The sequence below is a fragment of the Cuculus canorus genome, chromosome 8 (genome assembly GCF_017976375.1).
Source record: "Cuculus canorus isolate bCucCan1 chromosome 8, bCucCan1.pri, whole genome shotgun sequence".
Lineage (NCBI taxonomy): Eukaryota > Metazoa > Chordata > Aves > Cuculiformes > Cuculidae > Cuculus > Cuculus canorus.
This window is the reverse complement of record NC_071408.1, coordinates 6,530,381-6,543,499: the sequence shown is the minus strand read 5'-3', so window position 1 is coordinate 6,543,499 and position 13,119 is coordinate 6,530,381.

The window sequence follows — 13,119 nt, the reverse complement described above, 5'->3', positions numbered from 1 at the left end:
AATCTCTGCACCTTGGATTGCCTACCTCTCTTCAAACCCACCATTCCTTTAGAAAGGTCCTCAGCTCAGCTGTACAATCCAGTAAGCTACATTTGCAGATCATTTGCACAAGATCAGAGGCAGGCACACTACACAATCCTCAGTCCTGAGGAATCTCAAGGTGGTTTACAAATAACCCAGAAACTATACTCTTCAAAGAAGGATTCTCCAAAAAGAAAACTCTACTCAATTGCAACTTGTACACTGTCTGATCCCAACATCAGAAACACCCTAGATGACAATACTGGCAAGGAAGAAAAGCTCAGTTAGAGTTCATTTTTCTCCAAGGTTTCACGAGATATGAATTTTCCAATCCTTCCATTCTAACAACTCATTTCAGGAAGACTGTAAAAGACTGAAGGATACTGGCAGAGACTGGGCACATTGTGTAAACTACTAATTTGGTAGTATTCACAAATACTACCAAATTAGCTTTAGGTGTTGGCATGAGATGGAGGATGAGGTTGTATAACTGGAATAAAGTAAGGTCTCAGAGTCTTTTTTGGGGGGCACTGATAGCCCTAGTAATTACTAGAGCCAGCTCTGCCAGTCCTGTGCCTCCATCCAGGCCACATACCACTCTGAGATGGCTTTTGTATCCTCATTGCAAAGGAGTATTTTATCCCACTAGGGTTTATTATTCTTTTATAGACTGAAGGGCTTCAGCCTAATCTTTCAACAAACAAAAGGAATCTTTCAACATTTCAATGCTGTTGTAATTGGCTCCAAAAATAGCACCCTCAGAGCCACATTTCTTAAACTTCTCAAGTCCAAGGATTAACCTTTTTCAGAAAAAAAATAACCCAAAGACCAACTTGTATACTTTTCATATATCAAATCAAATAAACAAAAGACTAAAATTTGAAAGTCAATCTATAGTAGCTTTTATTTTCTCCCATTGTTCCCCTGCTTGCTTCTGTGGCTGTTGGAGGAGAGGAGAGAGGGTTTGCTATTGTTTCCTGAGCCACCACTGGATGTTTTATAGACCACCAAAGGTCACAGTCTGAGAAATACTGCTCTGCAGATAAATAGGCTCCTTACAGGAGGCCCTTGCTCTCTGCTCCGCTCTCTGCTTCATGCTGCAGCAGACTGCCACATTTTGTCTGCAACTCCTCTATGCTGCCCACCCAAGGGCACTGGTTGTCTCCCCTGGGGACCAGGTGCTCCACAGCGCTCAGTTTATGCCATCCTGTCCTTGCAGTTACTGTGCATTCAGTTTATACCCCTGAATCCATGCCATGCTCCATGTACTCCACCCACATCAGCTAAACGGCAAAGTATGATTGCCCGAGGGATGCAGAATAATGCCAGCCTGTTCTGTATCTTAAAAAAGACAGGACACGTTCTCTTGGAGAGGACAAGTTGTCTCCACTGCTCCTCTGTTATTGTAAATGGCTTTTCCTGCCAGGAAAACTTGCCTTGGTGCAGCCCTCTCCATGACCCCCAACAGCTCTCTCCAAATTTTGCAAGCAGACACCTTGGCACCTCCAGTTGCCTTCAGACTCTGTTAGTGTTGGCTGGCTGGGACTGATAGCTTCCATCTTCTTTCTCCTTGTTTCATTAACTGACACGCTGGGGGTTTTGATCTTTCCTGGAACCAAGCCCTGCCAAAAGATTTACTCTACTGCAGTGCTCCATTTCACATAATTGCCAGAGAAAGCTGTGCAATTGGGAATGACCAAGGTAAGGAAACATAGTAGATGCAGTCAGGATATAGCGCTCACATATTGTACTCTCAGAAAGGTATAGCAGTGGAAACATTCCCTATTTTGATTGTCCCAAAACCACAGGAAAAAGGGAATTAAAGGAGTTGATATGTCTGGGATAGATGCCAGCTCTGATTTACTCACATTTTTACCCTGATCTGAAATACCGTGGTCAGAGATGGAAAACTTTTATAGAAGACATGAACCAAATCAGGCCCTGCAAATGCTGGTATCCAGCTAAGAGCTATATCAGCTGGCACAGTCCAAGAAACATAAAAAGAAGGGAACTGGGAACCAAATGGGCAACAGCAGATCTGTAGGAAATTTCTTCTCTTCCTACTGAGGTTTTGGACATTCCAGCATCACCACGGCTAATACTGACATTTGCAGTCTGCCTTCTGACCACAAAGTGCCTAAGGTACCAGAACACCAGTGAGTTAGGATGTAGGGGTTGGCTTGGCTCCTGGAAAGAGGATGTGCTTTATCATCAAATCCCAGCATGATTTGGTGTGGAGAGGCACAGAGCGGTCAAGCCAGAGTGGTAAGCCCAAAACAGGGTTGCCTTTGGAAGCAGTATAAAAAGAAAATATCCTTGCTAACATAACCTTGCCCTCTAGTTCAACCTCCACGTTCCCTCAGAGAGTGCAAACATGCCTGTATATACTTTAGGTACAGCAACCCACTTAGGAAGACTCGTATGTAGCATAAGTCAAATTAAAGCAAAATGGAATGAAAGTCCCAAATTACTTCAACGTGTCAGAGTGAGGAGTTTGCAAATCCACTGGTTACTGTGAAGTTGTTCTGGGAAAAAATAATTTCTGTGTAGACTCCACTCTACTTTGCTGAACTCCATGGGAGTTTTGCCATCAACTTCAATGGGAGAAGGACCAACACATAAGCAAGCTTTAGCCGTGCATTAATTAATTATGCTTCAGGCCAAATGCACTGGCTCTCACACCCCAATCCTGCAATGAATTTTCTATTGCAAGAGCCCTGTCCCTGCAGCAGTGTCCACTGAACTGGCACCATCAAGGTCTAGCAAGATCCAATTTGACTGTCCAGAAACCCGTAAGAACATATATCTGCATTAATCTCACAAAGATTAATATCAGTTCAGCTAAGAGCAGAGTTTGAGGAAAATATTACATACCAAGCTGGAGAGTAGATCAAAGCTTTTTTTTTTTAGCTCACTAATAAACCAAGACAGAAATAGCACTGCAGATGAAGCAGCTTGCTTGTTTGTGATGGCTCTGTTCTTGGGAAGGTGAGTACAGCAACCACAAAATCATTACTGCTAAAATAATCAAAACAATACACAAAATTAGGCAAATCCTTAATGCAGGATATTTTCCATAAGTCTTTCTCTCATTAAAATTCCAAGACATCAGTGTGGATGAAGTGTTCTGCTTATAATACCTCCAAACTCTGTTCAGAACAAGAGAAAATAGTGAAGCAAGATTATGAAGATTACTCTTGATTATGAAGAAAGGGTGGGGTTTTTTTTGTATATTTGAATATTAACAGGACTCCAAAATTCTCAGTATGCCACTCCAAAGCTCTGCCTATCGTTCCTCTAAGGTTATGCTCTTCAGTTTAGCGCTCTGCTCTCTAAGGCTTTCTAATACAGAGTTAGCAAAGGGCAGATACTGGCTTGTTTTTTTAAACTTATTAAAAAGTCATTTGCTCCCTTAAATGTAATTTATGTCATTCAGCTAGAAAGTTTGTTTTTAGTACAAAATACTTTTTAATCACCTCTGTTAAGTCCTTCTATTTCATCTCAACTGGCTCCTATGGAAATTGTAAGTCTCCCAGAACTGCAAATTCTCTTTCCCAGCCAATGTTAGGAAAACTGAATTTTTCCACTACCTTCTAAGACAGTATTTGCATATAAATACTGTTCAGATCTAAGAAAATATATCTGAAATTATTCTTATTATTTGTTATACTGGAGACCTTCCATGTTTCCACAAGCAGCCGTTTTATTTTTTCTACCTTTCCACATAAGCAGAAAAAGACCTCCTGTTTGCTTTGTCATTAATCCTCAATTCCTTTTCAGTATTCTTCTCTTCAGTTCTTCTTCACCACAATTCTTATTATATTTCAAAAAATCAAAGAGAAAATACTAAAAATCGACATCTTTTTGGCCAAACCAGCACTTCCCACCCTTGATCCATGGATGGCCGGCAAGGTTAAAAAGTTTGGAGTTGGTCTAGAGAACCAACTATTCTTAAGGACTTGCTATTCGAAGTTTAACAATGAAAGCGTAAGTGCTCCAAAAGATATAAAGTGGGTTGACAGGGATCTTTGCCATGATCTGGGAATTTCTGTGTTATGACAGAGGGAAAGAGCATGGAGTTGCGCATCTTTTCTATCACAACCTATGGTGAGCTAAACAGAAAGTGACTTATTTCCTTGCCAGGGTGAACATCTCATAGGTTAATGACAGGCAGAAGAGACCTACTGTTCCAAGTCAGCCAGAACCAGTAAGGCTGCTCACTGTGACATATTACAGGTATCACAAGCACACACTAATCATAGAATCACAGAATCATAGAACAGTTTCGGTTGAAAGGGACCTTAAAGATCATCCAGTTCCAACCCCCCCCTGCCATGGGCAGGGATATCCCACCAAATCAGGCTGCCCAAGGCCCCATCCAACCTGGCCTTGCATTCATTGAATTTCCTGGGCTTGTGGCTTGTGTTTTTTTCCATCCCTCCTTTCCCTCCACTGTCTGTCTCTCTTGTCTCGGGTCTCTACTGCTGTGTTGGCCATTAGGATAGCACTTTCATGTGTAAAATGAGGCTGAAACACAGGTGGAGATAACATTATCAATTAGGCAGTACAACAGCAGGTTATGACTACAGATGGATAACACAACTGTCAATGCCATTGACGTGCAATCCTCTGCTTCCAAGTCCTGTGAAGAACCAACCTTCACCTGGACTTGGGAGGAGGACCCAGAAAGAGAGGTGCAGTTGGAGCAATCTCTTTAGCCTGGGCAGGGGGAAACCAGGAATATTCTCACTCTCCCCTCTATGGATCACTTTTGAAAATCCCACTTGTTCTGAGCACCATCCCAGGCAAGAAGCAGGCAGAAGATAGCACCAGATGAGAGCCGCATGCTGAGATCAAGTGTTGAAAATCTTTTCCCTGTCTCCGTCTCTCTCCTGCAGGGCATCTGAATACCAGCGATTCATCAACATTTGCAAAGGATTTACTTTCTCAGCATGGTCATTCCTGAGATTGGCATAGAAACTTAACAAAAACATAAATTTCAGCTCTCCTGTTGTTATCTCCTCACGCACCTCAGGATTCTTCAGGATCTTCTCCATTGTTAGCAAAGAAGTTCTTCTTTAACGGCACAGAAAAAGTGCGTTACAGTCTTCACTAGTCTTTGAGATATAAAGAATTCTTGAGATCATCATCCCCTCTATCTCTATAAAGCAGCTATAGCACCAGCCAAGAGCTTGTATCTTTTCACTCGCTTCATTAGCTACCTCTTAGAAATTCTCGTGGCTTATGCAGCTGGGAAATGGCTAAGAAGGGCCATGGGCCTCTACACTTGCAGCTGCAGCACCCATGGAAAGAAGACCTGACGTAGATGCCTGCAGCCATGGTGAATCTTCTTTCAGAGGAAATGGAGACGGCTTAGGAATCTCCCAAGAGAGCAAAAGAATGCTTCTAGACAGTCAGGTGGAGCAGCCTGTTGGCTCCATCAACCTGATGGACTTGGCAGCCTCTCCTACTTCAGCTGCCAGGATCCTGGAGCCTGCAAAGCCAAAGGCAGAATTACTGGGAGAAAACAGATAGATAGCTGCATAAACTTATACAGGATACACACACGCACATATATACCCGTGCACATACATTTTTACATACCATGGACTAAGCACCACCTCCTCTAGTAACCTTGCAGGATATATGAAATCCGAGCAGGACTTAAACCCCTATACCTTATCCTTTAATGACTAAGCTGGTCTCTGCATTAGGCATGTTAACTCTGCAGAAGAGCTATAATGTCTTCCTGGGAGAGATTTAAGCATGTATTTTTATTAGCTTTTTTAGAAGAAACACTGACTAAATGCTCCTATCTGACGCTTGCCCAACAGCCTCACATTTCCTGGGTTCTTCTAAGTCTGGGTTCTCCAAGTCTTTTTGTAGCAGAGGCCAAATCCCACTTCCACCTCCAGTCTAAATGCCAAGCTTGCTTGCTAGGCTCTTAACTTCTTCAGCCCAGAGCAGAATTCCTGCTTACGTCAGCACTAGATGGCCAAGAGAAAAAAAGAACAATACAGCCTTTATAGATTAACAATATTTCAATTTACTATGATTTGTGCAGTATATAATATGGCTCAGAGGAGTAATTTGTCATTCTTTGGGATCTTTGCTCTTTCTATCCTTTCTTTCTCTTCCTTCTCCACCACCCCCTTTTGGCTTTTCCTCCCTTCCAGTTGTATCCTTTTACCCCTTTACTCTTTCCATTCTGCATTTTCTCCCTTCCAACAGATCCCACCATTGCTCTGATGTCTCCAGTCCAACCCTTACCTTATCATCTGTTAAAATCCCCAACAACAGAAACTTCTAAGCGGAAATGCATTCCAGTGCCCTGGAGAGGGATGCATAGAGCAAAGCAAGCAGGTCGCAGGCGTCAGGAGGACTGGGATAAGCAGGAAGAACTACAAGGCGTGAAAACCTGGGGTACATTTATTGGCACAGGGAGAGAAGAGAGCTTTCCCCCACCAGCAGCTGAAAGTATTCTCTACAGCATTCCTGCCTGGAACTGTCAGTCCAAGAAAAATTAATTTTCACATTTAGAAGGAAAAAAATTGCTGGAAAACTGTTTCATCCTTGGAGTGTTGGATATTTGATCTTATCTGGAATTCGTGTGTATGTGCATATGTGCATATGTACATATGTCACTGTTTTTATTTTATTGCAGAGTGCTGTTACGAAACTTCCCTTCTCATTTTGCATAAATCTTCCTTTTCAGACATGTGGTCATTGGTTTGGGGAATATTTACTGTTAAGTGGCTCAGTTATTGCAGACCAAACTTCTCTTGGTTTCATTCTCAGGACTACTCGGCATAACCAGAGTCTTTGCCACAGATGTGTCAGACATCTCTTAAAACATTATCCTGACCAAAATTGGTGCTTTGGCCCATGTGAACTGCTAAACAACATCATAAAGCAGCAGTTAGGCTGTAAGTTACTTACAATCTTTGCCTCTTCAAACCTTAATATTTAGGTCACATGGAAGACTGTAATTAAAGACACAAAACCAGCTCTCACCTGCTGTCAGATTTGTTCAAACTCATTTTTGGTTCTCTTCCAAAGCCAACCTCCCAGACGACATCCAATGTGCTGCTCACCTTACCTGACTGCCTGATGAAGGAAGGAGAAATACCTTCTTCACAGCAAGTACAGGTCTTACTCAATTCACTCCAGAACTTGAGCCTCCAACACTCAGGAGTCAATCAACTCCAGCGCAGAAAAGGCTCAAGTTCCCCATGGACCGCCCTTTTGTGACGCAAAGGAGCTGCCTCTCCCAAGCCAGGACTGAGAAGATGCAGTGCAACCTAACAAAACTTGACTGGCTAACTACTTTCCTGTGTTTGCTACCGCAAGGTAACTCTGTCTTAAGTTCTAGTCCTGTCATGGTCATCTGACAAATAAAAACACTTTCGTAAAAGAAAACTCCCTTGTGCTCATCCCTTCTGGTCCTGTGATCAATGTCAGCCAATATGCCCTTTGTTCTTTCCCAGTCACCCAAGACAATGGTTCAACATCCCTCATTATACATAAGGAGATGCCTGCAGGTCTCAGGGAAAAGCACAAACCCACTGGCTTCCTAGTATTAAAGGTATTTTCCAAAGCATGGAAAACATTCGGGTCCGTCAGAAGAGATAACAAGAAACAAAATGAAACCCATAGTCTGTATTGCCAGGGCACTGAGCACAAGGAGCGCTGCAGCCCCTTCTTCTCCCTGGGATTTGGCCACCTGCACCACAGGCCAGCTCTGATACGCTGCACAGTGCAAGTCACATTATGTCTTCTCCAGGACAGGAGCAAGCTGAAGATCAGAATGCTGCCTTCTGGAAGACAAACCCAAGGAACCTAATCTAAATAAAATCACAGGGAACTTAATTTCACCCTCATTCTTCCTTGGGCTTTTTGTGCCAACATTCAATTTTGAAATCATATTTCCTTTCTTTACAATCTTCTGTTCAGCATAAAGTGATATGAGAGCACAGAAACCCACTATGAGGACTGGAGATAGTGACAGCCCTTCTAGATCATCTGTTTCAGAGCAGGTCTCTTCCTATACCCCCAGTTTTCACTTGCTGGAAAGTTACCGGACCACATGTTTGCAATTAAAGTCTCAGTTCCTCACTGGCTCATGGCAAATAGCCTTCTTCACCTGGGTCACATCTCTAAGGGGAATTCCCCCAGACTGCATTTGCAGGACATATTCAGTGGCAGCTCTGACATAGGTATTAGCCATAATGGAATCCATGTCAATTATGAGTTCATCCATTCGTTTTTCTATCCAGGCCTCCCACTCAAATTTCAGAGATCTCCTTCAAAAATGCAATTTGACCCATTTTGGAATGGAGAGAGTTCCTTAGTCACTCCATTTGAGACCAATTAGGCTGTTTGATTTGGGATCCTTTATCCCTCAGCGCTCTTAGCTTGTCTGTTTCAATAAATGTTGTAAAAAATCCCAGTGTCTGAAATCCCTGCATGCTTCATGGACCCTATTTCCTACCCAGAAACTGCACTCCCTTCGCTCCCCTTTCACCGACCTGAGTCAATCACAGATCCTGGGGTTACTTTGTGCTTACCAGCTCCATCTCCTTGAACTGCCGTTCGACTCTGTGCCTGCAGAGGCCATGAGGATGAGGAGGTGTGATTGACTTGTAACGCTTTCTCCTGTCGTAAGAGCTCAAAGCCATCTCTTTTGTGGCTAACTCAATGCGAACATGCTCTCAGAGTTCACTTTTAATTGACCTCTTTGATTTGCTTGAAATATTGATGAAATTATACCCACTTCCTTCCCAATCATTTGATGGACAGTCCAGTCAGCCCATGAGTTTGGGGAGAATTCCAGCTTTCAAACAAAGGAGCAATCACAGATTTGCAGTGATTACTGGAGCTCAAAGTTTTCATTTTATGTGTCATTCCCAGGTGTTTCCAGTCCCTCATGTCCCTATAGAACAAGTCAATAGTGTGAACTCAAGGCTGATAACAGAAACAGTGTCCCAGGTTGTGAGAAGACATCTACCTACTTTAATTCAACAGTCTTTAGAAGTTCCGCACAAGTTCCAAGCCAGAATAGCCTGAAAGGTTCGTGAAATCAGGGTGCACCTACAATACAGAAATAATTTAAACCTAATATAATGTAAACCTCTGATTGAGGAATGAGCCTGAGCACATATTTAACTGTCATCACAAAGAAGACAACTTTCCTCATTAGGGTCCTAGATGAATTGCTACAGTAAGTCCAAGACTTGACAGAGGATAAGGGCTGGAATCGGCTCTTCCCTCCTGAGCCTCTGGGAACAACCCTGAACTTTTGGTGAGGGAGGTTTGTTTAAGAATAAAAACTTGAACCTGACCCTGAAGTTGGCTGTTTGCCCCCTCCTCCATTCTGCAGAATTAGCCCAGCTGAAGGCATCTTTGGCCTCGAGCTATGCAGGGACTTCAAAACCCAGATCTGGGTTTTGCAGCCTGGGATCATCTCTGACTTCCCTGACTTCAGATCTGCAATTCCATTTGCTTTGTGTCACTTGTCTGTTTGCATTGGGGGAAGAAAAAATGTTAAAAAAAACCCCCAACCAGTAACAATCCAAAAGACCAACATTGTTCCAGCAACATTCCTCCTCATAGAGCAAGGAAGAAGACAATTAGCCCAGCAGTGCCCACATCCTTAGCCCTTTGGGCCTCACAGCATTTTCTCCCTCTTTCTTCTTTCCTTGTTTTGGGGCTTTTATTTCAACTTTTATCACTTTGGCTTCTGCTACCCAAGATGCAGGGCGCCTCAGTGGTGTCCTTGAATTGTTTATTCAAGATTGGAGCACACCCAAGAGGTGGTTTTCAAGGCTCCTGCAGCCTCTGAAACCCCACACTCTGTGCCTGTTTTGCAGAGAGCGATGGCTACAGCTGCCTGGGCAGAATTTGCCCTTGGGGACAGGTTTGCCTGTCAGTGACAGAGAGGTGCTGGGAATAAAGTGCTGCCGTCTTCATCCTCCTCCTTTGTCAGCCCCACTCTGGTTTTTGGCCGTGGAGGAGTTGTCATTTCGCTAGCTAGGCTCTACCCCTATTCTGGATGATCTCCAGGCTCCTAGCAGCACACTGGAACAGTGCTCCTTAGGTTTCCTGAGCCTACAACATCACGTTTTATGAGGGCACTCCATGCCCATCCTTGAACCCAGGAGGTCTGATACCACGCTGAGGAAACCAGACCTCTTGCCTTGCTCATGCTATTGATCAAAGCACACGCATTGCGCTCCCACCCCTTCACCCTTGTAGGAGCTCTAAGTTAGGGACCATCTCTTCAGTGACATATGACACTCACAGATTATGACATGCAGGCTTTGCAAAATTTTTCACAACTGTTACTTTGTTACTTTTTAGAGTAGGTTGTGTAAAACTTGTAGATAGATCAAAACAAAAGAATACAACATTCAGTGCATCCCCATCCTCCTTCCCATCACAACCTCTTGGTCTGTGGACCATCCAGAATCATTCTCCTATGCAGGACTTCTTCAAACCAGGGAATCTGTCCTGCAAGCAGATTTATCCTGCTTTTCTCCATTTTTAACCTTGGTGGTTCTTCATTGAATGCCCTCATTTTCCTTCCTAAAGCCTTATCCTCCATTTCTCTTCATTGCTGCCTGCCTTCCTTTTCTTTCTGGTCTTCCACCTCAGGAGCTTTCTCCACGATTCTGAATTCCTTCGCTCTTCCAGAGTGGGCAAAACCATTTTATGTTAGTGATAAGGTAATATTTTGAAAATAAACTTCTGAAACTATACTGACAGATACGTGAGCACACGTGTTCCACTTTGACACTAATTTTCTGAAACATTCAAAAAATATAATCAAATATATTTCGTATTGGAAAATATAAAATTCCAGAACACTTAAAAACTGTAGAAACAGACTTTCTCTTGCATTCCAGAAATGTTTCATTTTGGGAAAGACTGGGTTTTCTTTGCTTTTCTTTTCTTCAGAAAAAATATTCAAATCCGGTACTTTTTAATGTTTGCACAAAAAAAAAAATACCATGTCTTGTTTAAAACTCTTCCAATGAAAAATGTCCAGTGAGTCCCAAGGCTGAGTTCATTCCATGGCCACAAACCTTATTGATGGTGGTGAGGTTCGTTATGCTTGGTAAGAGATACAATGACGAACTAACAAACATCTTTGCTGCTCTGTGCTTGTCCCAGCTTCCCTCTACCATAGGCACCCTCTGTGCTCTGATATCTTGGTAGGAGGGAACGCGGTATTTGTTATTGGTTTCGCACCAACCATGGAGCTTTGTTTCTTATGCAGTCTCTCAGGACAATCCCAGGTTCTTATGAGCAAATGAAATATGGCTCTGTTGGGGCATGTTGACGGGCCCTCTCCATGGGCAACTTGCGAGGAAACCCACCCGTGGCATTCTGGCACCATTCGGAGCCCATTACCTCTGCTCCTGCTGCTTATGCTTCCTCTGGCACTTTCAACGTTACCGTGGAATGAGGAGTGAGCCCCAGGGGAGGCACATACCTAGAAACATAGCACTTGTCCCGCTGCTGTTAATAACTACTGACAGTTGGTTTTCCACACCTCAATTCACCACATAGGTGAATTAAGCTTTCTTTGTTGTGCAGAAGAGCTCGAGTCCAACCATCAGAGCAAACAGAAACTTGTTTCTGGTGATATTTCGATCTGAGGCTGAAGCTGCACCTTTCATACTGCACCTTAAACCCATCTGCACAAACAATCTTGGCTCTGTTCCTACCGCAGTTTTCTTTGCTGCCAAACTTCAGCATTGAATCAGGAGGCAGACACAAAAAGGAAGAGAAGAAAGAAAAAGAGAGTAAAGAATAAGAAATGTGACATTTTTTTTTTAAAAAAGATTAACAAAAACCTTAACAAAGGTTTTATTAGGGTTTCAGGTGCAGTTGTCTCATTGTGCTAGAATTTTTTTCCGTAATCAGAAGGGCTAGGAATATAATCTTGAAAAACAGAAAACATCAGCGATTTGAATAATCAGACACTGCCAATGACTAGTGCCTCATGAATAGCCCCAAACCTGAGAATGCATCTTGAGTTAGCAGCATCAGGATCGGTAACATCTCCTCATCATATCAAGGAAAAATGTTTCCAGTTTGCAGAGCAAACTCGAATCCCTGAGGTAAGAAGAAAATCATAATGCAAGGGTTGCAAGACATTTGTCAATAGCTTCTCTTTTAAATAGAAATCGTCCACAACCACCTTGCTAAAAAAATGCAATCAATTAATGACAGTAATATAAAAAAATTAAAATACTCAGATTGTGAGCTATGCTTGACTTGGGTAGGGTATTGCCCAGTTGGACCAAAAATCTCTGGGATGTCCTTTAAGTGTGCAGCAAGGTATAGGGAAGTTCTGGACTTTGACCAAGGCTTTATGACTGTTATAACAACAAAACATCACAGAAATAAACACATCTCAGCAAGAGCTCCAGTCTTCTGTCCAGAAACACTAAAAGTCCTGAGCATCGATGGTCGAATTTCCACAGTCACCTTGCATCAGCCTGACTGTGCTCCCACTGCAAAATCAGTCACTGGTGGTAGGAAGAACAGCCTCTGCTTCTGAAAATCCCCTCTTTCAGATTTATTTCTGACTGCTATAAAATGCTTCTTCAAACCATACATCAGCCTAAACATCCATTCTTAAGAAACGACTTTGTTCTCCATTTAAACTTTGCTTCCCAGCCGTGGGAGACGCAGGAACAAAATGGCTTTTGGTCAGCCAAGCCAGGAGTTTGGTTGAGAGCACAATGAGGCTCTAGCGATGTCATGCACAGCTGCTGAGTTCCTTCCCAATCTCACTTGCCGGTGCCAGTCATTGGGAGTCCATTGGCCAGGATTTCACACATTGTATTTAAGCTACCACTGAGTTCAAAGGCCATTCCTCTCAATGTCGGGACTAAAGCCCTCCTAAAGAAGCCATGAGCAGTGCTCAGGAAACTCAGAAATCCCAGCCTTTGGAAAACTAGTGCAGGAATTTTCCCTTTGTAACAACCCCCTTAGCATCTTTTGTTTTGGAGAATATGAAAATGTTTCCATATATTTTTTTCCAAAATGTATCCCTCCAGAATTTCACGTTGCCCCAATGCTAAGAAA